Source organism: Pyrus communis, chromosome 15 (genome assembly GCF_963583255.1).
Source record: "Pyrus communis chromosome 15, drPyrComm1.1, whole genome shotgun sequence".
NCBI lineage: Eukaryota > Viridiplantae > Streptophyta > Magnoliopsida > Rosales > Rosaceae > Pyrus > Pyrus communis.
The window spans coordinates 18,269,089-18,292,482 of NC_084817.1; the positions used below are offsets into that span (position 1 = coordinate 18,269,089).

The following is a 23,394-nucleotide window of genomic DNA, read 5'->3' on the forward strand; positions in this document are numbered from 1 at the left end:
GATATAGTTAAACTTCAATTTTTTGTTTTTAAGAGAAACACAACCTCATTAATTCAAATGAAAGGATTTAGATTTGTTCTTAAAAAATGATATTTTTAGTTGATAATTTAATAAGCAACACTGAGAAAAAAGAGAAATTAACACAGTATCTTCACTCAGTGTAAGTCAATCAGTTACATCATCACCTAGGTGCACTAGGGTGTGATTAGATAGAAAGGGATGGAAGGAGATGTAAAGAAGAGGGGAGAGAATTCTAATCCATCCTATTCCAAAAGACCTCAATACAATTTAGGAAAACTAACAATTAGTTCACGTCTTGAGATACGTAACTTGATATAAAATGTTTACAATGTAAGATAGTTGAGCTTAAACAACAATTCCTAGAAGGATATGTATTTAAATAACACAATCATACAATAGTGTTATTTAAACACAGACCTCGTTACTGGCGTTTCTCTAATACAAGTGAGTATATATATATATATTGGCAAACATACAAGTGAGTGAGTATATTGTTGTATATGAGATTCAAATGTATTGGAGAGAATTTTAGTACTAATATATCAGTTATAAATATCTAAATAATGTTATTCGTAAGTAAAGTCAAAAGCTCTCTCCATCATCATTGCCTATAGGATAGTCATATACCTATATATTTTACCTCCCATGCACGCACATTTGTTAATTTTTTTACATTGATTTTCTTCAACAATTTGTTCAATCTGATTAATAAAAATTATAAGTAGTGTGTGATAAGTAAAAATAAGTGCGTGGCTACCCTGCTTATACTACGTAGTGAACTTATTGTGTGAGGGGCTAACAGCCATACACGTATGATACAGATCTAACAAACATCTTATTCATCTAACCTAAAAGTAAACATTTTATCCACAGGTCGCAAAGCAAACTTTCCCTCCAGTTCAGAGTGATCAAGTTACCAATAATTGAGGGGATAAAAAGAAGAACGAATTTTTACTGATCATTGACGTGTTTTAAGTAACACATGCACCTCAGTACAGGCAAAGCTAGCTAGCCACCTGTTAAATCTTTTAGCTAACCGCATGTTGTTTGCTTCCTTTTACAGATACCATTTCCTCTTCACCCTTGTCTCAGACAAGAGATCATGGAAAGAGGAACGCACGAGAGCTCGATATATTAAGTTTAATTAAATAATTAATTAATTTCAGAAAGAGAGATGGCTGTGGCAACACTATTAGGGTGCAAAGTAACAAATATTACCAAATAATACTTTAGGCAGCTAAAGCAAATTAAAGAGCCTTTGCTTTTTAAGCCGATCGCACAAAATAATAGGTTCATTCGGGTGATGGATTATATATAATATATAATCCGTCCATATATTTTGATCCTAAAAAACAAAGATATTTATACATTATCTATATAAATGGTGGCTATCCCACATCGGTGAGTAAAAAAAAGAAAGAAATAGTTTAAATATGATTACCCCAATGTGACTAATACCGAGACATTTTATGACAAAATTTCACACCTGATTGATTGGACAGGTGATAATCATCAAGTTGATGACATTACTAGTGTTGTTGGAGTGGGGCACTCGGCTGTCGACCTGAAAATTCAACAAAAAAATATGCATAAAAGATCCAACTCCAAGTAGCTAACTAGTTTAATGAAGGGGATAAATGAGTGAAGAGGAGGGCAGTTGTCTTTTGAAAGAGAGATATAGACCTAAGCTATTGGGCACCAAGATTTGGGAGAGCCCACATCAAAAGATTAATGGAATAATCTGAGAAAGTATTTAATATTATGGATCAAATTTGTCATTGGAATATCAATGTGTTATTTTCATAGGGTTAGGTGATGAGAGGGAAACCCACTAGCTATATATAAGCTTAGCTTTGAGAGCTAGGTGGCCTCGGGAGATCCCAATATGGTTGAAGAAGGAGTTGGAATCCACTTAAAGCGCTTGATATATTTGAAGAAGACATTGGCCTTTTTTTATAATTTTTATTGGGACACCAAGCATGCTTCCAAGCCATGAAAAACCTATGCCTCTTTTCGGACGTGTAAAGCATGGTTCCCACTTAGATTCAACTTCAACCCATTATTGGCTCCTTAAACAGAAATTCAAAAAGTATACCCCTTCTATATAAATATAGGCTAGAGTCCCCCAATTATTGGTGGAAGGAATTATAAAAAGCCTCATCAAGGATAATTCAACCAACTCAAACTCCCTGTATCACACTTAGCTACTGCAGCTTTTACCTTTCATTTCACTCAAATAATGAGTCATCACATAACATATGATCTGTCTCTAAAAACAATTTCGATGTAGTTAATTAAAATTTTTCATATAACTAATATGACAGTTAATTCAGTAGTTGAACTTGAACATCAACTTTATCATAATTATATTTGCCTTTCTCAATTATAAAAAGATGTATTATAATTGTGTGTGTAAAGATCTCTAGAGAATTCCAGTATAATTTCAGTTTGTTCTAAAAGCAAAGAAAAAAAAATATTTTTAATATACAATTAACATTATATAGTGAAGATTCTACGGTGGCACAAACACCACCTGGGGGAATTAAAAATGAAATCGTAAAGCATATGAAAAAAATAAAGTACAAGACAAAGACCGAACCTCAATAAAGAAAGTACACAGAGTTTGCAAGAGGTGAGAGGTCTCCATGTGGTTAGACAAAGTCTTACAAAGAAAAAAGGGATCTCTGAAGATTGAATTTATTTCTACCAAAAAGATACGTCTTTTTTTGAGTTTTTAATATGGTTTGTGGCATTGAGTATTTGGCAATTGTACTAGATGTATATGAACGTGTCAGCTCGAGCCTTTGGGAAAACTGGTCCCTCCTCCTCCTCCTCCTCCATAGAGGGTGCAATATAATTGTCGATATAGATATATGGTAATAAAGATTGATCATTTCGTACGGAGTTTGGGCAGTAAAATCTAAGTATATGCATGCATGTGTTCTAGATTTGGATAAATCAATCTTTTTCGATTACCCATGTGATTAGCTAAATGATCTTCGTAGAGGGAGCAGATGCATAAGGTGTTCACATAGCAGGTAGCTTGGACCTAATCCATCGAGTGTTTGTACTAATAATTATTAAAAACTGAAGTATTCTAATCGACTTTGAACCCTAATCATGGACTCAGGGCGAGATTTGCAGGAAGAATAATGAAAATACAGCTGAGGCACTTGGGTCGGGACCTCAGACTCAGGCTCAGGCTCATGATCATTATTATTATATTTTTGAAAAAAAAAATTTATTAAGAAAAGGAGGAGTTCAAATCTGACATGTCAGAAGAATAACCTGGTATAATATCAAATAAACTTTTTAAGCTTAGTATTGGTCATCACCGATATCATACATTATTTCAACTTAACCACGTAATACTATGTGTTGAGTTTTATCGTAAAAAACTTTGATTATATTAGGGTGAAGCATCTCATATATAAGTTGTGGTGAGACCCTTTTCCAACATGGACTACATGCACATGATTATTAATTTAAATTTTTATTTTCAGCGCATCATTAATTTAATTGTACATTAATGTTTTTTTTACAAGGGAGATCGAATGGAAGTTGATTAGTGCTACGTCTAAGATATCCAGAATAATACGGATAATTCGGTGTTATTCTTTAATAATTAAAAAATTGGTGTTCTTCAAAGTGGACAAAGAAACGATGAATAGCGATGATGGAAAATGCAGAGGCATGATCAGGGCCATCTGAGATTTCAGAGGCCTTGTGTGAAATTTATAAAAATGTCCATTCTTAAGATAGTTTTTAAAAAAAAATTTTAGGATTTACTGATTGTAAATTTTTAAGTATTATTAAATAATAAGTAAAAAGACCTACAAGCATAACTTTCATTAAATAATAAAAAATATTTCAATTTTAAACAACCAAACAAGAAAAAAAAGCTTAGAAAACTCTAACTTCAAAGTTTCACTTGAATATATAGCATTATATATAATAAATTGAAAAAAAAAAAAATCATTTTTAGGGTGTTGTTATTGGCACTTTAAATATCTAATTGTACACTTCAAATTTTTATAATAATAAAAAAAAAATTTGCACTAATAAGGAGTGCACAATGAGATTTTATGCTTATAAAAGTATTTTTTTTTTTAATATGTTAGCATTATTTATATATAAATATAGATGACAAATTTTTGGGGGCCTCTTCAAACTTAGGATCCTATGTGATTCCACCTTTCGCTCTCCCTCAACCCTCATTTGGGCATGACCGATGAAGGTAAATTAACAATTTGAAATCTGATTAATATTTAGGTGTGGGAGTACATACTCTCCACCGATGGAATTCTAAGAGCACTTCCACTGGAGCACCATTAGGCCAGCACCCAGTAAAAAAAAAGGGGCCGGGACTCAGTCAATCTGCTCCAGCTCGTTCAATTGCTTGGCACCCAGCCCAAGCTGGTCTCCAGGCTAGCCCAGAATTGACAGAGCCAGGGACCGGCCTATTAGCTTGCGTTTTGTGGGAATGGTGCCGACGAAACGCAAGACGACTGAGCAAGAAGAAAAGCAGTTGGTGGCGCCGGCGAAATCAAGCTGGTGACCCGTGGCGCTAGCGAGGAAGAAGGTCAAGGGAGCTCAGAAGAAGAAAGAGCAGGCGAAGAAGGAAGAGGTGGAGGTGGAAGCAGCGGAAGGGGAAGCTGTGAAGGAAGAGGAGGACAACTCCGGCGAGAGTAAGGCGGAGGTCGAGTTTCCCCTGTTTCAGAAGCACCCATTCGGATTTCAAGATTACCTCACCACGAGCGTCCGATACCAAAACCTCTCGACATGATGGTTGACGCCATCATCAGAACCATGGTCGTTGCACCATACGAGAACACTCTGGTGGTCGTGACTAAGACTGGTTGGCCCAGCTTTAGCACCGACCTAAGCGGAGAACGAGAACAAGAAGAAGAAAGAGAAGGAGAAAGTGGAGGCCGAGGCGAAGAACAAGAAGGAGAAAGGGAAAGCGAAAGTGGAGGACGACGGAGAAGGTACGGAGGCTGACGATGACGAGTTGGATAAGAGGACCATTGTAATAAAAAATAATAAAATTTTAATAAAATTGACTAGTCTATTTTTTGTTAGGAGTGGAGATGCTTTGGCCTATTATTGTTCATTGGGGTCTATTACTGTTCATTGAAGTGGATAAATAGGCTGGGTGCTGGCGCAAAGTCTTTAGGGGTGAAGTTGCTCTAAGTTCCCATTACTACTTTCATCATTTTTTTCCATTAACCAAAAATAAAGTTCAGCCTTTTTATAAAATGAATTCTTCGAAATTAGGACGATTAGTGTTTACTTTCACTCTACCAATTCATGCTACTGGAATTCTAAGGCTTATAGGCTTGAGACTCATGGTCTTGTTGATGATCTTTTAATTTGTGTTAGAAATACGTAACCTGTCCGTAAACCCTCGGCAAGATCACTAACCCAACAAAAAAAAAAAGAAGGAAAAAATGGTACGGAGTGGCCCAACTCAGCAAGGTCGTTAGTACAAAGTTGGCTTTCTGTGTGAACATATACTATAATTGATTTAGTAGAGACAAGTAGTGAATTGTAAGGTTCAGGTAACACGACCTCTTGGTCGGGTACTTGCAGTAATGTTAGACCCAAGAGCCAAGTGAACATAAAGTCCAATCCATGGGAAGGCTGGAGGAACCATGCCCTAATAAAGTCAACATTAAGGTTGTCACTCATCTGGTCGTTAGTACAAAGTTGGCTTTCTGTGTGAACATATACTATAATTGATTTAGTAGAGACAAGTAGTGAATTGTAAGGTTCAAGTAACACGGCCTCTTGGTCGAGTACTTGCAGTAATGTTAGACCCAAGAGCCAAGTGAACATAAAGTCCAATCCATGGGAAGGCTGGAGGAACCATGCCCTAATAAAGTCAACATTAAGGTTGTCACTCCTCTATCTATCTATCTATCTATCTATCTATTATTATTATTATTATTATTATTATTATTATTATATATATATATATATATATGTAAAGAGAATGAAAAAGGTAAATAGTGATTTGGTGTCACCATGCTTCAACAAAAAGTTTTGGACAAAAATGTCCTCAAAACAAAAAACTTCAAAGGCATTCCAAAATAATACATCAAATAAGATAGAGGTATTTTTGTCATTTCCTTAATAATTTACTTTTTGGTGCTTTCTTCTTTTTTTTTAATTGTTTATTATTTTATTATTATTATTATTATTATTATTATTATTATTAGTATCTCACAATAAGCTATCAATAATGTGATTCAATTTCTTTATTTTTACACACGTTCAAAACATCTTAAAAGACGTGTAATGCTGATTATAAAAAAGTTTTTCACACGCAGATAACAATGTGATTAAAGAAGTTATCAAATGATTGTTTTTTTTTTTTTTTAACAAACGATATTATCTACACTAAGGGGGAGGGGCGTGGGCTTAGCCTCACAATGAGTTAGTAATACTGTGATTCAATCAGTTATTTATTAAATATTATTTTCTCAATTTTTAAACAATTTAAAACATCTTGAGAGGCGTGTAATGTCACATCCTGACCCGGGCGGGACCACTTCCAGGGCCCGACTCTACAGTAGCACTATATTGTCCGCTTTGGGCCCCCAGCACACCCTCACGGTTTTGTTTCTGGGAACTCACACGAGAACTTCCTGATGGGTCACTCATCCTGGGAATGCTCTCGTGCGCTACTCGCTTAACTTCGGAGTTCCTATGGAACCCGAAGCCAGTGAGCTCCTAAAAAGCCTCGTGCTAGGTAGGGATGAGAATATACATATAAGGATCACTCCCATGGGCAATGTGGGATGTCATATGTAATGCCGGTTATAAAAAAAGTTTTTTGCACATGGATAATAATATGATTAAATTAATTGTCAAATGTTTTTTTTATTTTCATATATTTTTTATTTTTTTATTTTTTATTTTTAAATAAACGATATAATCTACATTAAAGGGAAGGGGGTGGGCTTAGCCTCACAATATGCTAGCAATAATATGATTAAATCAATTGTTTATTAAATATTATTTTCTCTATTCTTAATGTAAATTCTATAGAGACCAATTTTATTATGTGAATTCAACTGCTTTAATTGGTTTATGAGGGATTTCTTCTAGCATGATCTAAAATTATTCATTTACTTCAAATATTTGACTTTCCTTTTGTCAATTTATGTATATAAATACATTTAAAACATATAAGTCACGAGTAGCACTCCGTGATTTAAAAAATGCATTCTGCATGCGCGTAAGCGCTTGCAATAAGGCTAGTCTATATATAAAGCCAATGGAAAAGGTGAATGGTGATTTTGGTGTCACCAAGTTTCAACAAAAATATTTGGACAAAAATACCCCCAAGACAAAAAACTTCAAAGGCATCCCAAAATAATGGATCAAATAAGGCAGGGGCATTTTCGTCATTTTAATAGTATCTTTTTAATAATTAATTAATTATTATTATTATTATTTTAATTAGTACCTCACAATAGGCTAGCAATAATGTGAGTCAATTTCTCTATTTTTAAACATGTTCAAAACATTTAAGAGGCGTGTAATGCCGGTTATACAAAAGGTCATTCGCAGACGGATAATAATATGAATAAATTAGTTGTCAAATGATTGTTTTTTTTTTTTTTTTATAAACAAAAAATATTATCTACACTTAGCGGGAGGGGGTGTGCTTAGCCTCACAATGGGCTAGCAATAATGTGATTCAATAAGTTGTTTGTTAAATATTATTTTCTCTATTTTAAACACGTTCATAATATCTTAAGAGGCGTGTAATGACAGTTATAAAAAAAAAATAGTCTTTTGCACGCGGATAATAATGTGATTAAATTAGTTGTCAAATGATTGGTGTTTTTATTTTTATTTTTACAAACAATATTATCTACTCTAAAGGGTAGGGGTGGGCTTAGCCTCACTATGGGCCAACAATAATGTGATTCAATCAATTGTTTATTAAATATTATTTTCTCTATTTTTAAACACGTTCAAAACATCTTAAGAGGCGTGTAATACAGGTAATAAAAATGGTCTTTCGCACGAAGATAATAATGTGATTAAATTACCTTAAATTAGTTGTCAAATGATTGTTTTTTATTATTTTTTTATTTTTTTTAACAAACGATATTATCTACACTAAGGGGGAGGGGGTGGCTTAGTCTCACAATATGCTATCAATAATGTGATTCAATTAGTTGTTTATTAAATATTATTTTCTCTATTTTTAAACACATTCAAAACATCTTAAGAGATGTGTAATCCCGGTTATCAAAAAGGTCTTTCGCATGCGGATAATAATATGATTAAATTAGTTGTCAAATGATTTTTTTTTATTAACAAATGATATTATCTACGTTAAGGGGGGAGAGGGGTGGGCTTAGCCTCATAATGGGCTAGCAATAATGTGATTCAATTAGTTGTTTATTAAATATTATTTTCTTTATTTTTAAACACGTTCAAAACATCTTAAGATGCGTGTAATGCCGGTTATAAAAAAGATCTTTCGCATGCGGGTAATAATGTGATTAAATAAGTTGTCAAATGATTGTTTTTTTTTTAACAAACGATATTATCTACACTAAAGGGGAGGGGGTGGGCTTAGCCTTACATTGAGCTAGCAATAATGTGATTCAATCAATTGTTTATTAAATATTATTTTCTCTATTCTTAATGTAAATTCCATAGAGATTGATTTTATTATGTGAATTTAGCTGCTTTAATTGGTTTATGAGGGGTTTATTCTAGAATGATCTAAGATTATTCATTTACTTCAAATATTTGACTTTCCTTTTGGCTTTACGCATGTAAATACATTTAAAACATGTAAGTAGAGCGTAGCACGTCGTGATTCAAAAAATGCCTTCTGCACGTGCGTGAGCGCATGCATGAAGGCTCTATATGTTGTAACACAAGCAAGATGACTAAACCAAAACAATCACAAAAAGATATGAACAACGGAAACTCACTTTATTAATTAATAAAGGATTACAAAAGAACTCACATTAATCTTCACAATAGTTCTCTTGCCTCTCAAGTCTCTCAAATTCACACCCTAACGTTAAGGTTTACACATATTTATACAAGACAACCTAGCCACAAACCTAATCCTAAACTAAGTTAGAATCCAAAAATCAACTGGAAACTTGCGTCCAAGTTTCCTATACTCATTACAACTAGGATTCCTACTTTAGTTAGGAATACAATTCCAATTTTATACCAAATCCAACAATCTCCACCTTGGTAAGAAATTCCATCAGAGACTTTATCTGCTTCCGTCGCTCCACCATTGTCAAGTTTCAAACTTGTCTAACATGCACCAAATCCAAGCAATGCTTGAACTTTGATACACCAACTACCTTTGTTAACATATCAGCAGGATTATCAGCTGTAGCAATCTTCTTAACATGAATCTCACCTTCAGCTATAATCTCTCGAACAAAATGATATCGCACATCTATATGTTTGGTCCTCGCATGATGTACTTGATACTTTGCCAAGTAAATGGCACTTTGACTATCACAATACACATCCAACTTGTGTTGGTTTACACCCAAATCTTCTATCAAACCAAGTGTCCAAATGGCCTCCTTAATAGCCTCAGCCATCGCCATATATTCAGCTTCTGTGGTTGATAAAGCAACGGTTGGTTGTAGTATTGATCTCCAACATATAGGACCTTTTGCCATAATGAATACATACCCTGTGGTAGACCTTCTTTTGTCTAAATCACTAGCAAAATCAGAGTCCACATAACCAATAGAGAACTTATCAATTTCTCCGTCATTATGTTCAAAACAAATTCCTGTATTCCTTGTTCCATGAAGGTATCTCAGTATCCATTTAGCAGCATCCCAATGCATTTTTCCAGGATTATGCATAAACCTACTTACAATTCCCACTGCATGAGAAATATCGGGCCAAGTACATACCATAGCGTACATCAACCCTCCAACCAAACTGGAATAAGGAACATCCTTTATCCTAGCTTTTTCTTCATCACGCTTAGGGCATAGTTGAGTGCTCAACTTAAACTGAGGAGCAAGAGGTGTACTCACAGATTTGGTTTCCTCACTAATGCCAAACTTGTGTAGCAGTTTTTCCAAGTACTGTTTCTGCGATAAATACACTAATCCCTCCTTCCTATTTCGAGTGATCTCCATCCCCAAAATCTTCCTTGCTTCACCAAGATCTTTCATCTCAAACTCTTTCTGCATCTGACCCTTGAGCTTTGTAATTTCGGTTATATCACTAAAGGCAATAAGCATATCATCCATATAAATTAATAAGTAGACATATGTACCTTCACTTAATTTCTTGTGATACACGCAATGGTCGTAATGACTTCTAGTGTAGTCCTGATCCTTCATAAACTTATCAAACCTCAAATACCATTGCCTCGGTGATTGCTTTAAACCATATAGTGACTTGTTGACCTTGCAGATTAGACCCTCTTTTCCTTGTTCTTCATAACCTTCAGGTTGCCTTATGTAAATCTCTTCAGATAGATTTCCATGTAAAAAAGCAGTTTTTACATCTAACTGGACTAACTCAAGATCAAATTGTGCCACTAATGCAAGTAGAATTCGGATGGATGAGTGTTTCACTACAGGAGAAAAGATTTCTTTATAATTTACTCCTTCCTTCTGAGCATAACCTTTAGCCACTAGTCTGGCTTTGAACCTTACTGGACTTGCATGATCTATTCCATCTTTCTTTGCATATACCCACTTGCACCCAATGTCCTTCCTTCCTTTAGGCAACTCCACCAATTCCCAGGTTTTATTCTTCTTGAGTGACAACATCTCGTCATCCATAGCTTCATGCCAATGCTTTGCTTCTCCACTACTCGCTGCTTTAGTAAAACTTGTAGGGATATCAACTTCGATTACTGGTAACGCGTATGCCATACATGCAACACAATCTTTGAATCTGGCAGGAAGCACAACATCTCTTTTTCCTCTCTTCTTGGCAATGCATTCTTCTTGAATATCGTCAACCACAACTTCTTCGTCTTGTCTTTCTTCTTGGTCGTCCCTATTTTGTTCGTCATTCTCAATGCTTGATTTTTGAGAATTATCTGTTGATAGCTCCACCTCATGGACAACATTCCTGTCCTCTGTAAGTTTTATATGAGATTCATTAAACGTCACATCTCTACTCACTACTACCTTCTTGAGTTCTGTGCTCCACAACCTGAATCCCTTGACGCCACTATTGAACCTTAAAAAAATAGCTTTCCTTGCTCTCGGATCCGGTTTGTTTTCTTTCACGTGGTAGTAAGCATCACACCCAAAACCCCTTAGTCTTTCATAGTCTTGAGCTATTTTTCCTGACCATAACTCCATTGGAGTTTTACCATTTAAAGCTGCAGAAGGTAGACGATTCAAAATATGGCATGCATAATTTAATGCTTCTGCCCAAAATCTCTTATGCAATTTTGCTTGTGAAAGCATACATCTCACCTTTTCCAGCAATGTTTGATTCAACCTCTCTGCAATACCATTTTGTTGGGGAGTTTCTCTAACACTAAAGTGACGAGTAATACCTTCCTTTTTGTATATCTTGAAGAAGGGATCAGAAGTATATTCCCCGCCATTATCACTTCTTAAGACTTTCAACTTCTTGCCAGTCTTCTTTTCAACCATGTTTTTCCATTCCAAAAAAATATTCAACACCTCATGTTTGTGCTTCATCGTATAAATCCATGATCTCCGTGAGTAATTATCAATAAAGGACACAAACCATCTCTTCCCTCCTAAAGATTCATTCTTTGCAGGTCCCCAGACATCTGAGTGTACATACTCCAAAATACCCTCAGTTTGATGTATTGCAGTGCCAAATTTTACCCTTGTTTGTTTGCCAAGAATGCAGTGTTCACAAAAATCTATTTTTCCACTTTTGGCTCCCTTTAAAATCCCTTGTTTAATCAACCCTTGCAGTGCTTTGTTTCCCACATGCCCCAACCTCATATGCCATAGAGAAGATGTATCCTCTTGATCACCTTCTGCTACCATAGCCACATGTTTTTCCATGGTTTTGCCCTCCAACAAGTAAAGCAAGCCTCTTCTTGGAGCCTTCATTATCACTAACGCCCCTCTAGCTACCTTAAGTATATTATTCTCAGAATAAAATTTGCAACCATGGGATTCAAGGGTGCCTAAGGAAATTAAATTCTTCTTGAGGTCTGGAACATATCTTACTCCTTGTAACTCTCGAACTACACCATCATGATGCTTAATCATAACATTGCCAATCCCTTGCGTTGAACATGGATTATCGTCACCCATATACACAGTTCCAGTGATACTTTTGAAAGATGAGAACCAATGACGTTGGGAAGTCATATGATGAGTGCATCCAGTGTCAAGCACCTATTGATTTACATAGTCTATGCTTTCCGCTGCTGTTAGGGCACAAACAAAATCCTCATCATCAGCTTCAACAATGTTTGCCTCTGAATCCTCATATTTCATTTCCTTGTTTTTAGCCTTGATTTTAGGACAATCCTTCTTCCAATGTCCCTTCTCATGGCAAAAAGCGCACTGATCTTTATCTAAGAATTTTCTGTTGCTTGAGTTACCTCTTGTGCGAGACTTGCTTTTCTTCCTATTTGCAGACTTTCTTTCTTTTGATCTTCCTCTCACCATTAGTGCTTCAGAGTTGTTCCTCTCTTGTCTATCAAGATTTCGAACTTCATGATTCATCACAGCACTTGAGATCTCATCAAATTTAATAGTTTCTCTACCATAAATCCATGTCGTAACAAATGATTCATAGGATTCAGGCAAAGAATTCATCAAGATCAACGCTTTGTCTTCATCCTTGATCGTCTCTTCTAAATTCAACAATTCAGCAATCATTTTGTTAAACTCTTCGAGATGATCAATCATCTTCGTTCCTTCCTTATATTGGAAACGATAAAGCTTACTTTTAAGATAAAGTCTATTTTCTGCACTCTTTTTCAAATATTTGGACTCCAGTGTATCCCATAGTTCTTTGGCCGATGAAATATTCATCACACCATACTTTTGTGCCTTGCCAAGACATAACCGAATTGTGGAACATGCATGCGCATTCAACCACTGCCATTCCTCCTTTTTCATCGACATAGGCATATCTTCAAGTACTACAAGTAGTCCTTGTTGTATCAACACATCCTTAACTTCGCATTGCCACATAGCGAAGTTATTAGTCCCGACAAACTTCTCGATCTCGACCTAGCACTTTGCACCGATGTTTTGGTAACCTCAGTGCCCCCATCATCTCTACTCTTGCTAGAGTCTTCAGGTTTTGTCATTGTTTTGGCTTAATCACTGAACCAAGCTCTTGATACCACTTGTTGTAACACAAGCAAGATGACTAAACCAAAACAATCACACAAAGATATGAACAACGGAAACTCACTTTATTAATTAATAAAGGATTACAAAAGAACTCACATTAATCTTCACAATAGTTCTCTTGCCTCTCAAGTCTCTCAAATTCACACCCTAACGTTAAGGTTTACACATTTATACTAGACAACCTAGCCATAAACCTAATCCTAAACTAAGTTAGAATCCAAACATCACCTGGAAACTTGGACGCAAAGTGACTTTGATTAGGTTAATCCATGTGTGTCGGCCACGACCGGTAGGAAGGTAACAACGAGAGGATGACCGAGCAGAAGAGTGTCAACCTTGGAATCTTTGTCTATCTTGAATGGCACATCGTGGTACTTGAGGAACGTCAATGGGGGCTGTGGCTAGTTGGAGTTAAATAAGGTTTTGTCTTGTGGGCAAAATAGGGTAAGAGTGAAACCTGAAAAATTGATGTCTAGGGTATGTCAAAATCATACAAGTTTGTAGTTTGATTTGTCATATGAACAGTGGCACCTGAATTTATAATCCAAAAATTATGTACAACATTGACATTAAGAGCAATAGAAAGGCAATTAAAATACCTGGGATTTCTTCATGAGATACTCCATCGGTTTCTGCAAGAAATGCTACAAACTTGCTAAGTAGTGCAGTTGAACTGTCATTCCCAGCACCATTCATGCTTTCTCTTTGACCACTCCCTTCTTCTTCTAGAGGTAGGCTACAAATTCATCGATCAGAGCAGCTGGACTTGCTGTGAAATTCAATAACCCATATATGGAAGCAGCAACTGCATGGTTTGCATTAGAAGTGAAATTATGTGGGCCTTTCTAAAAAAAATTTGCTATCCTTAAAATTCTTGTGGTATTTCTCAAACTTTGGTTTCAATTCAGTATGTAAAATCAAATTCTCACATGCCCCAATACAGTTGCAATAATTTCATTTCAAGTCTTCCATCTTGCTCTTGTTGTTTCTTTCTTCGGCTTGTTTATGGTTGGACAGATAAGCTCTAGATTCGAACATACCTGCCTTTGTTTCTATACTCATTACTTTTCTACAAACTTCTTCTTGTTGAATAGTAGCACAAACATTGGCAAAAGATGGGAGCTCTGTATTCATTAAAATGTGATTGCAGAGATTTTCATATCCTGAACCTAGGCTTGTTGCCAACAATTGAAAAATCTTGTCATTTTAGCTCCTTTTAATAACTAGCAACATCAGTAGTATGTGGTCCATACACTGCACGTTCATTCTACATATTTTTCATACTACCATTATGTTGAATACAAGGCTAACCATCTTGTTGAAGACTAGCAATATCTCTCTTAAGTTGAAAAATGCAGGCAAAATTACTTTGATTGACATACATTTCTTTGATAACATTCAATAGATACAAAATGACTCTAGAAAACTGAAAATTTTAGCAACCTTCCGCTCCATGAAATTGAGAAGCCATGACATAACAAGTTGATCTTTGCACAGTCAAGCTTCATATGCAGAAGAAGAGATTTCAGGAGCCTATATGCTCCCATTCATATATCCAAGTTTGGATCTTTCTCCAAGAGCCAGTGTAACAACTATTGACCAAGGAAGATAGTTGAATTCATTCAGAAACACAGAAGAAAGTGGCTGATTTGGGTTGACATCAACTTTAGAAAAACTTGAAGAAAGGGAAGCAAGAGTGCTCTTAGCCTACGAACCAAATGGTTTGTCTTCTGCCATTCTAATGTAGAATGTAGGAAGCAAAATATGAAAGATCATAGAGGCGGGGCCGATTAAGGTTCCTTTGCTGATACCATGTGGATTTTGATGAAGAATTATGAATTGATATTGTATGAACAAATTACAAGGAACAAGACCATATAGATCGACAAAAATATAAAAGTACAATAAGTGGTGGAGTCACATCAAGGTCAGGTTAGGCCTAGGCCCATCCTAAAATTTAACGTATATATATCTAAGGATGCCATATATCTATTGTTTGCTAACTATTTCAATAAATTTCTTATGGTGCATTGGTAAGTGGAGTTTGACAATTCTGTGGGGCCATGAGTTCAAAATTTATTGCCGTCAAACCCTTGTGTTCATTGTTAAACTAAACCCTGTTTGTTTTACCATATAAAACTTGTGTTCATTTTTAAACTAAACCTTTTTTGTTTTACCATATAAAAACTAATTCCTTTTTTTTTTTGTTCAGTTTATATAAAAAAAAAAAGGTCTATGAACCTTATAACTAGCCATCTCTTTCATCATATAAAAGCTAATTTCTTTATTTGTTCAGTTTATATAAAATAAGGACTATCCAAGTTAGAAGAATAGTCAATTATGTTGACAGGAAAATCTCATGGTAATACTTTTTAGTTATGAACTTAAATTTTTGCTCGAATTCTCCTTTTTTATTAAAGCTCGTAAACAAGTTATGTTCTTATAATTTCTCAATACTAATTTTTTCATAAAAAATTTAATGCCCGTTCACTCTTGTTTGATGAATCTTCCATGCCAATAAAAAAAAAAAGAAAGAAACCTTAAATATTTCTCCTATTAATTATATTGCTATATTTGGTTTAGTTTTTTTTACATGTCTTGGAAGACCCCTCCTAAGAGCAATTTCTAGCTCTGCCACTAAGTACAATCGACTACACAATGCTCTCCATACTTTAAGTGAGAAGAAGAAGAAGAAGAAGAAAATAGAGTGTCGCAAACTTGGGATCCATGAGAAGAGAGAGCTATATATAGCTATATAATTGCACACAACAAGAGAGAGTATGGTGAAATAAAACATGAGGCTAAAACACGTATATATAGTACCGATCCAGTTTAAAGCCTACCCAGGCCCAGTTGTAATTGACTTACAAATCGTAAAGGGAATTTCTTTTTCTCCCTGGAGATAACAAAATTATAATTTGGCCCTTGGCGGTTTCCAACTTTCTTGGGTACTTTTTTTTTATAGTTTTGGGCCAAATAATAATGTTAACATTCAAACACTTTAACTGTTTCAAATGACAAAACTCAACCACTCCTTATAAAACAACTTCAATAGTTTTGGAATCTACATTGAATGACAAAGAACTAGCCATGTAGATTAGAACAAATGACATGTAACAGGTATACACCCCATCACCGTGGCATCCCGAGGTCATAACACAATGCCAAGTAAAAAGAAACTTATGCATAATTATGTTTAACTAGTCAGGGCCTCACTATTACAGATTACCGAGTGTATAAATCTTTCCTGAGAGATTGAGTGACCATATATATCCTTTTAACTTGTTGGATAAGCTAGATATGTCAAATTGTCCCATACTTATGCATCAACATCATCGTCTGTATCAAAGTTCTGGCATTTAGACATTCTTGAGGAGGCCCAAATTTAAAATGATTTATCAAAATTGTAGTGCATGTGGATTATTGATTATTCTTCATTTTTGTCTGCTGTTTGATATCAGAATTTAAATCCATCGTCTCCTAATAAAGCTAAAAATTGTCTTTCAAGCAGTCGTCAACAATGCCAAGAAAAAAAAAAAAACTCCATTATATTAAAGGTAATTAAAAAAATATAACAAAGAGAGAGTGAGATAATTATAATACTACATTTATGTATTTCTTGAATGAGTGGGTTACAAGGAATCCTAACACTATGTTTGGATGAGGAAAATAAACTTGGAATTTAGATAAAAGTCAGAATTTATAAATTGATATGCATCAATTCTCTTGTTTGGATTCATAAACATAGAAATTTAGAATTTCTGCATGGAAAAAGAACTTGGAATTTAAGATCTCCAATTCCCAAGTTTAAATTCCATGTAAATAGGTGTCATTTCCCAATTTCTATGATTGAGAGTTTAAAAATAACAAATTCCGTATTCAATTCCATTGTTCTTTTAAATTAACCAAACAAGAAAATTCACAAATTATAGAAAATAAAATCCTGTCATTTCAATTTCCGTCATTTTAAAATTCTTTAGTAATCTTAAATCTGTTCATCCAAACATAGTGTAAGTGTTTATATGCTTAATTACCAAAAATAAAAGATGTTCATATGCTAGCAGAGTGAAGAGAAATGAGAAAGCAATTACAAACTATTCCAGAAACCTTAGAGGATAGCTAGATGCGCGAAACGGATAAAGATTGAAATGTCCGGTATAAAGGATATTTCCTTGTGATCCATTGGGTTTCATTTGTCTATTTGTGGTTATTGGAGTGAGCTAAATATTAATTTATATATGTTGAAGATCTTGATATGCAGAAATGAAAGGAAGAACTCAGAACTCGGAAAGAAGAAGAAATGAAGAAAATTGTATTTTGTTATTATCTTTCTTAATGAGCATAGAATATGAGGAAAGCTTCTATTTATTCTTGTACATATCAAGCTATTTTAACGAAGTAACAAATCTTCTAATCTCACGACAAGTGGCATAATCTATCTCATCACTTTATATACTCTATCATCCCCACTCAAACTCCTGCTTTGAGGATCCAATCATGAGGTTGTTACAATGAGCATGAAATAAAGGAGCACTTAAACCCTTTGTAAGAATGTCTGCAAGCTACTCTTTGGAAGAAGCAAACTGCACATTGCTTCTTGGCTACTCTTTCTCCGACAAAGTGCACATCAATTTCAATATGCTTTGTCTTATGATATTGCACAAGATTGAAGGAGTGCAATAATAGACATGTTATCACAAAACAAAACTAGAACATAATGCAATGACACCTGCAAAAATGCAAGGAGATGTTTAATCCAATCAATTTCTACAGAAGTATTAAACAGTGCCCTGTATTCAGCCTCAGTAGAGGATCTAGAAACAGTTTGTTACTTCTTGGAAGACTAGAAAATTGGATTAGAGTCAAGAAATACGATCTCATGTCATTGGGATCACCTTCCCAATCAACATCATTGAATGCTTTCAAGATTAAATCTCATATGATATATGAAATCCTCAAATGCATTGTACCTGTTTAGTACCTCAAGATTCTTTTGACTGTAATGAAGTGAGAAGCCATTGAACTCTACATAAATTGATAGAGTTAATGGATAGAGAATGCAATATCATGTCTGGTGAAGGTGAAGTACTACTAAGCACCTACAATGCTTTTGTACATACTTTAATTTCCATAAGGCTAACCATTATCCTTAAACAATCGATTATATGGTAAACGGGGAGTATCGCAGGCTTTAGACTCAAGCATTTCAGTCTTAAACAATAAATCCTACACATATTTGGTTTGGGACAGGAATAAACCATTCTTGATTTTAGAAATCTATATGCCCAAAAAAATAATGTAAAGGACCTAAGTCCTCAACTTCAAATTCAGTAGTGAGAGCTTGAATAACTTCCTGAATAGCATTAGTAACACTCCCAGTGATAGATTATATCATCCACATACAAAAACAGAACAACAATTGTAGAATCCTCTTGTTTAACAAAGAGAGAAGAATCAGAGTCTGTGTTCTAGAAGCCCAACTTAGGAAGAAAGTGATGAACCTTTCATTCTAAGCTTTAGGAGCTTGTTTCGAGCCATATAGGGACTTGTGAAGCTTACACACTCATGTACGATGATTGGGATCTTCAAATCTTGGAGGTTGAGTCATATGCATTTCTTCTTGTAAATGCCATGCAGGAATGCATTTTTAACATTTAGCTGTCTAAGAGTCCAATCAAAATATGCAACAAGAGCCAATACAAGTCTAATAGTAGTTGGCTTCATTACAGGGTTAAATGTCTCTTCATAATCAACGCCTAATTCTTGACTAATCTGGCTTTGTGCCTATTAATTGTACAATCTGCATGTTTCTTGATCTTTAAAATCCATTTGCAGCACACCAAATTCTTGTTTGCAGATAAAGAGACCAAACTCCAAGTGCCTTGTGCATTAAGTGCATCAACCTTTTCTCTCATAGCTTGCAACCAAACTGGCACTTTAATAACCGTCTTATAAGTAGATGATTCAGCTACGAATAAATCAACTTCGCCAAAATCTTTTGTGTGTAGTAAAAAAATATGATACCATTTTTACTCCTAGTTTACATTAGATACAAAATTATGGTGGAATATCCAAAACCACTTGCAATGTATCAGGAGTAAAAGTGGTTGGTACTATAGTATCACCATTACTAGGACTAGATACCACAAAGACTTGATGAGAAAAGGAACTTGACGTGCTAGTAATGGATTGAGGTATGGTATTAATGCTAGGAGAAGAAAAAGGTGAAGTGGGGACAATGTTGAATGAATTAGATGACCGGTGAACCAAAGATGGGATATTATTTATAACTGGGGCAAACATGGTGGTTTTGTGTGCATCAATAAGTCTGTATAAGGATAAAAATGTTCATCAAACATAACATATCTAGAAACATAAATTCTCTTTCTAGAGATAGCAAATATACCTTTTATATTGAGAAGCATAGCCTAAAAAAACACATTTGGTTGTTTTAGCTTGTAATTTGGTAGTGTTATGAGGTTTCAAAAGAGGATAGCAAGCACACTTAAATATTCTTAAGTGTGAAATAGCTGGTACAACCCTATGCATAAAGAACTTCAAAAGGGATCTTATTACTAAGAATTGGTGTTGGCATTTTATTGATGAGGTAAGTTGCAGCTTGGCAAGCATAAGACCAAAAAGAAGGCATTTTGAAGCATTGTGATGGAAACACAATGTGTCTATACTTTCTCTTAGCTAGACCATTTTGCTCAGGGATATATGGGCAAGATTTATGATGAAATATTATTTGAAACGTCTTACTAGTATATTCTCTCTCTCTCTCTCTCTCTCTCTCTCTCCAATCACTTTGTAGAATTTTAATAGATGCAGAATTTTGATTTTGGAAAAGTTATCAAAGGCAACAAATGTGGAAAGGAGATCAGATTTATTAGCCAATGGAAAATCCAACAGTGCCTTGTACATTCATCAACAAAGGTTATGTAGTACCTATATCCATCATCAGAAATAAAGGTGCCGAACCCATAGGTCACTATACACAATCTCAAAATGGTGTACGGACTTATTGACACTTTGTTAAAAGGAAAGTTTACAAAACTTGCCCTCTAAGCAACTCTAACACATAGTAGGTGATATAACCTTTGTACATTTCACATTGCCCTTGTTTAACATCAATGCTACAATGTTGTTAGATGGATGACTAGTCTATGATGCCAAGGAGATCAACAACACAAGATTCGGTATGAGAATTTCATCGAGAACTCGTCAAAAGAACTTGATGTACACGAGTAGAGAAGATACAAAAGATGATCGATCAAAGATCAAAATCAACCAAACCCTAAAAATTGAAGGGTTTTAAGAAGACAAACTGAATTATGGTTGAAGAAACCAAATTCTAAGAAGATGAAGATTGATGCACGATGAGCATAAGAATGGAAATGATCAATGTATCGTGCGCAAGTAATGAAGGCGATTGATACCATGTTAATCTATATATGTAGAAGATCTTGATATGCAGAAATGAAAGGAAGAACTCAGAACTCAGAGAGAAGAAGAAATGAAGAAAACTATATTTTATTATTATCTTTCTTAATGAGCAAGTAATACAAGGAAATATTTTATTTATACTTGTATATATCAAGCTAGTCTAACTAACTAACTAACTAACAAATCTTCTAATCTCATGACAAGTGGCACAATCTAACTCATCACTAAGCTAGCCTAATCTAACCAATTTGCTACTTAAAAACTAAACAAACACCTATGAAGGTAACTAATTAGGTCGTGACTCATTCCTCTCTCTCTCTCACACACACACCCTACCACCACCACCACCACCTGAATCTCAGCTGGGAATCCAAGTTTGAGATTGGAATATGATGAACAAATTAGTTCCGAATTATATATGAGTCATAGGCTTGTGAGTCTATTGATGTGCTCAAGAATAGATCGATACTGGATTATATATGAGTCCTAGGCTTGTTTGTTGGTTGATGTGCTTGGGCTTCATATATATTTGGAGAAGTATTGACCTAACGTCATTGAAAATCCTTCTTAGAATATGTTCGGATGACTTGGAGTGCAATTTTGTTTTGGTCAAATGTGGGCAACAATGATGCAAAATTGTGTACAAACATATCAAAAAACTCTCTACGTTTGTGACACTGTCTTAAAAAGTTTAATAAATACAAAAAGGGGTGATCCTATTAACACTCTGGAAAATTATTATATACTACATACGTTCTATATTTGATATTAAAAAAAAAAAATTTGATTTTTGAGAAGTGCACAATAAATTTGTTAGATTGTCAATGATAGTACTCATATATACATATATGTGTGCGTGTGTATAATAAATAAAAGAATAAATTCCAATGCTAGTAAAATAAAGTTCTGCTTCCTAGAGTTGAACTTAGTTGATTTAATAGCTAGCCATGTGAAATGAAAATACTATATATTCGTGCAAAAAGTTTAACAAAATAAAGAAGAAAGAAGAAGAAGAAAAAAAAAAGAAAAAAGTAAAGTTTTCAAAGTACTGGTTAGGACTCTCCAGAAAAGGGTATGACCTAATTTATTACGTCTTCAAAAGACGAATGTAATGCAAGCATATAGATATTGTAGACTCCCCATTGATTCGTTAATGACCTGCGGGCTTAAAACTAATAAAACTAAATGGAGCAATAGAGAAGAAAAAATCAAAGGGATTTGTACCGAAAAAGGGTACCAAAAAAAAAGTATGGTGAACAAAATACATACACAGAGATGAGCTTGAATTAGCACCACCTACCACCACCGCTACACGGCTTCCAAACTCGTTCCTAATTATAAATACAACAACAGCATTTGATTGCTATTTCCGTTGGGTTTCGCATTCCTATCTCAAAACTTTAGTCCGTTTCGACAATTTATCCACCGTTATATCACACGTCACATGAAATTTCATGTTTCTACTTTTCAATGTCCCAATCCTCAACCTTGCCAGAATGTTCATGTTGAGGGACAAACTAACCTGCACTTTCTTCGTGTTGCTGCTGCTCTCATTAACTCCCAAGCTTTTATTGATCTCGTTAGGCAAAATAACGTTTGTGCCGTGAACGACGATAGTAACCTCTTTTGATTTGCCCACCCCTTGAGTGAGAGACGGGTATTTTCCATTAGCTATTGTTTTTTTCCTAAAATGAAGGCTAGTACCACCACCATTGTACACAATTGCCACCCTCGAATTTGGATTTTGAACCCTCAACGTCACGTTGTAGTCCGGCAGTCCATTACTCTTGCTAAGTCCAACAACACGTTCTATGCAGAATTTGGGATTTTCGGACTTGGTGAACATGATAGAAAAAATTGTTACGAGCATGACTACAAGGAGAACAATGAAAGCAATAATGCCAATGCAGTTAAGGTTGCAACATACCGGTTAGAAGATGTGATTAAGAGACAGAGGCTCATGGCCAAAGGGGTAGAAGAAGGCCTAGGAAAACTTGGAAGGAGACTCTAAGAAAAGAATTGGACTACTTGGATTTAACAGAAGAAATGACTCAAAACTGAGCTAGCGCAATGACATTTTATGATTCATATAACTGATGAGGTTTTATTTTATTTTATTTTATTTTTAAATTAAATTAAATTAAATTTTTTATTTTTAATTAGGAGAAATGATAAGATTAGGAATGAGGATATTCGAGATAAATTAGGAGTAGCTGAAATTGAAGATAAGATGAGAGATAATTGGTTAAGGTGAATTGGACATGTGAAACGAAGACCTACAGATGCTACGGTTAGAAGATGTGATTAAGAAACAGAGGCTTAGGGCCAAAGGGGTAGGAAGAAGACCTAGGAAGACTTGGAAGGAGACTCTAAGAAAAGACTTAGACTACTTGGATCTAACAGAAGAAATGACTCAAAACCGAGCTAGCGCAATGACGTTCTAGGATTCATATAATTGACTTCACTTAGCGGGATAAAGCTTTGTTGTTGTTGTAAAAATTCTTTTTTGTTGTTGCCTATATTTGACTAAGAGGAAGAGAGAGACACGACATGGAGAGAAAATAGATAGAGAATAGGCTTGAGG

General features: G+C 34.9%; 1 pseudogene; it reads right to left on the reverse strand.

The window, feature by feature from the left end:
* Nucleotides 1-22,173: 22,173 nt before the first annotated feature.
* Nucleotides 22,174-22,734, reverse strand: LOC137717506 (NDR1/HIN1-like protein 13; annotated as a pseudogene).
* Nucleotides 22,735-23,394: the final 660 nt, after the last annotated feature.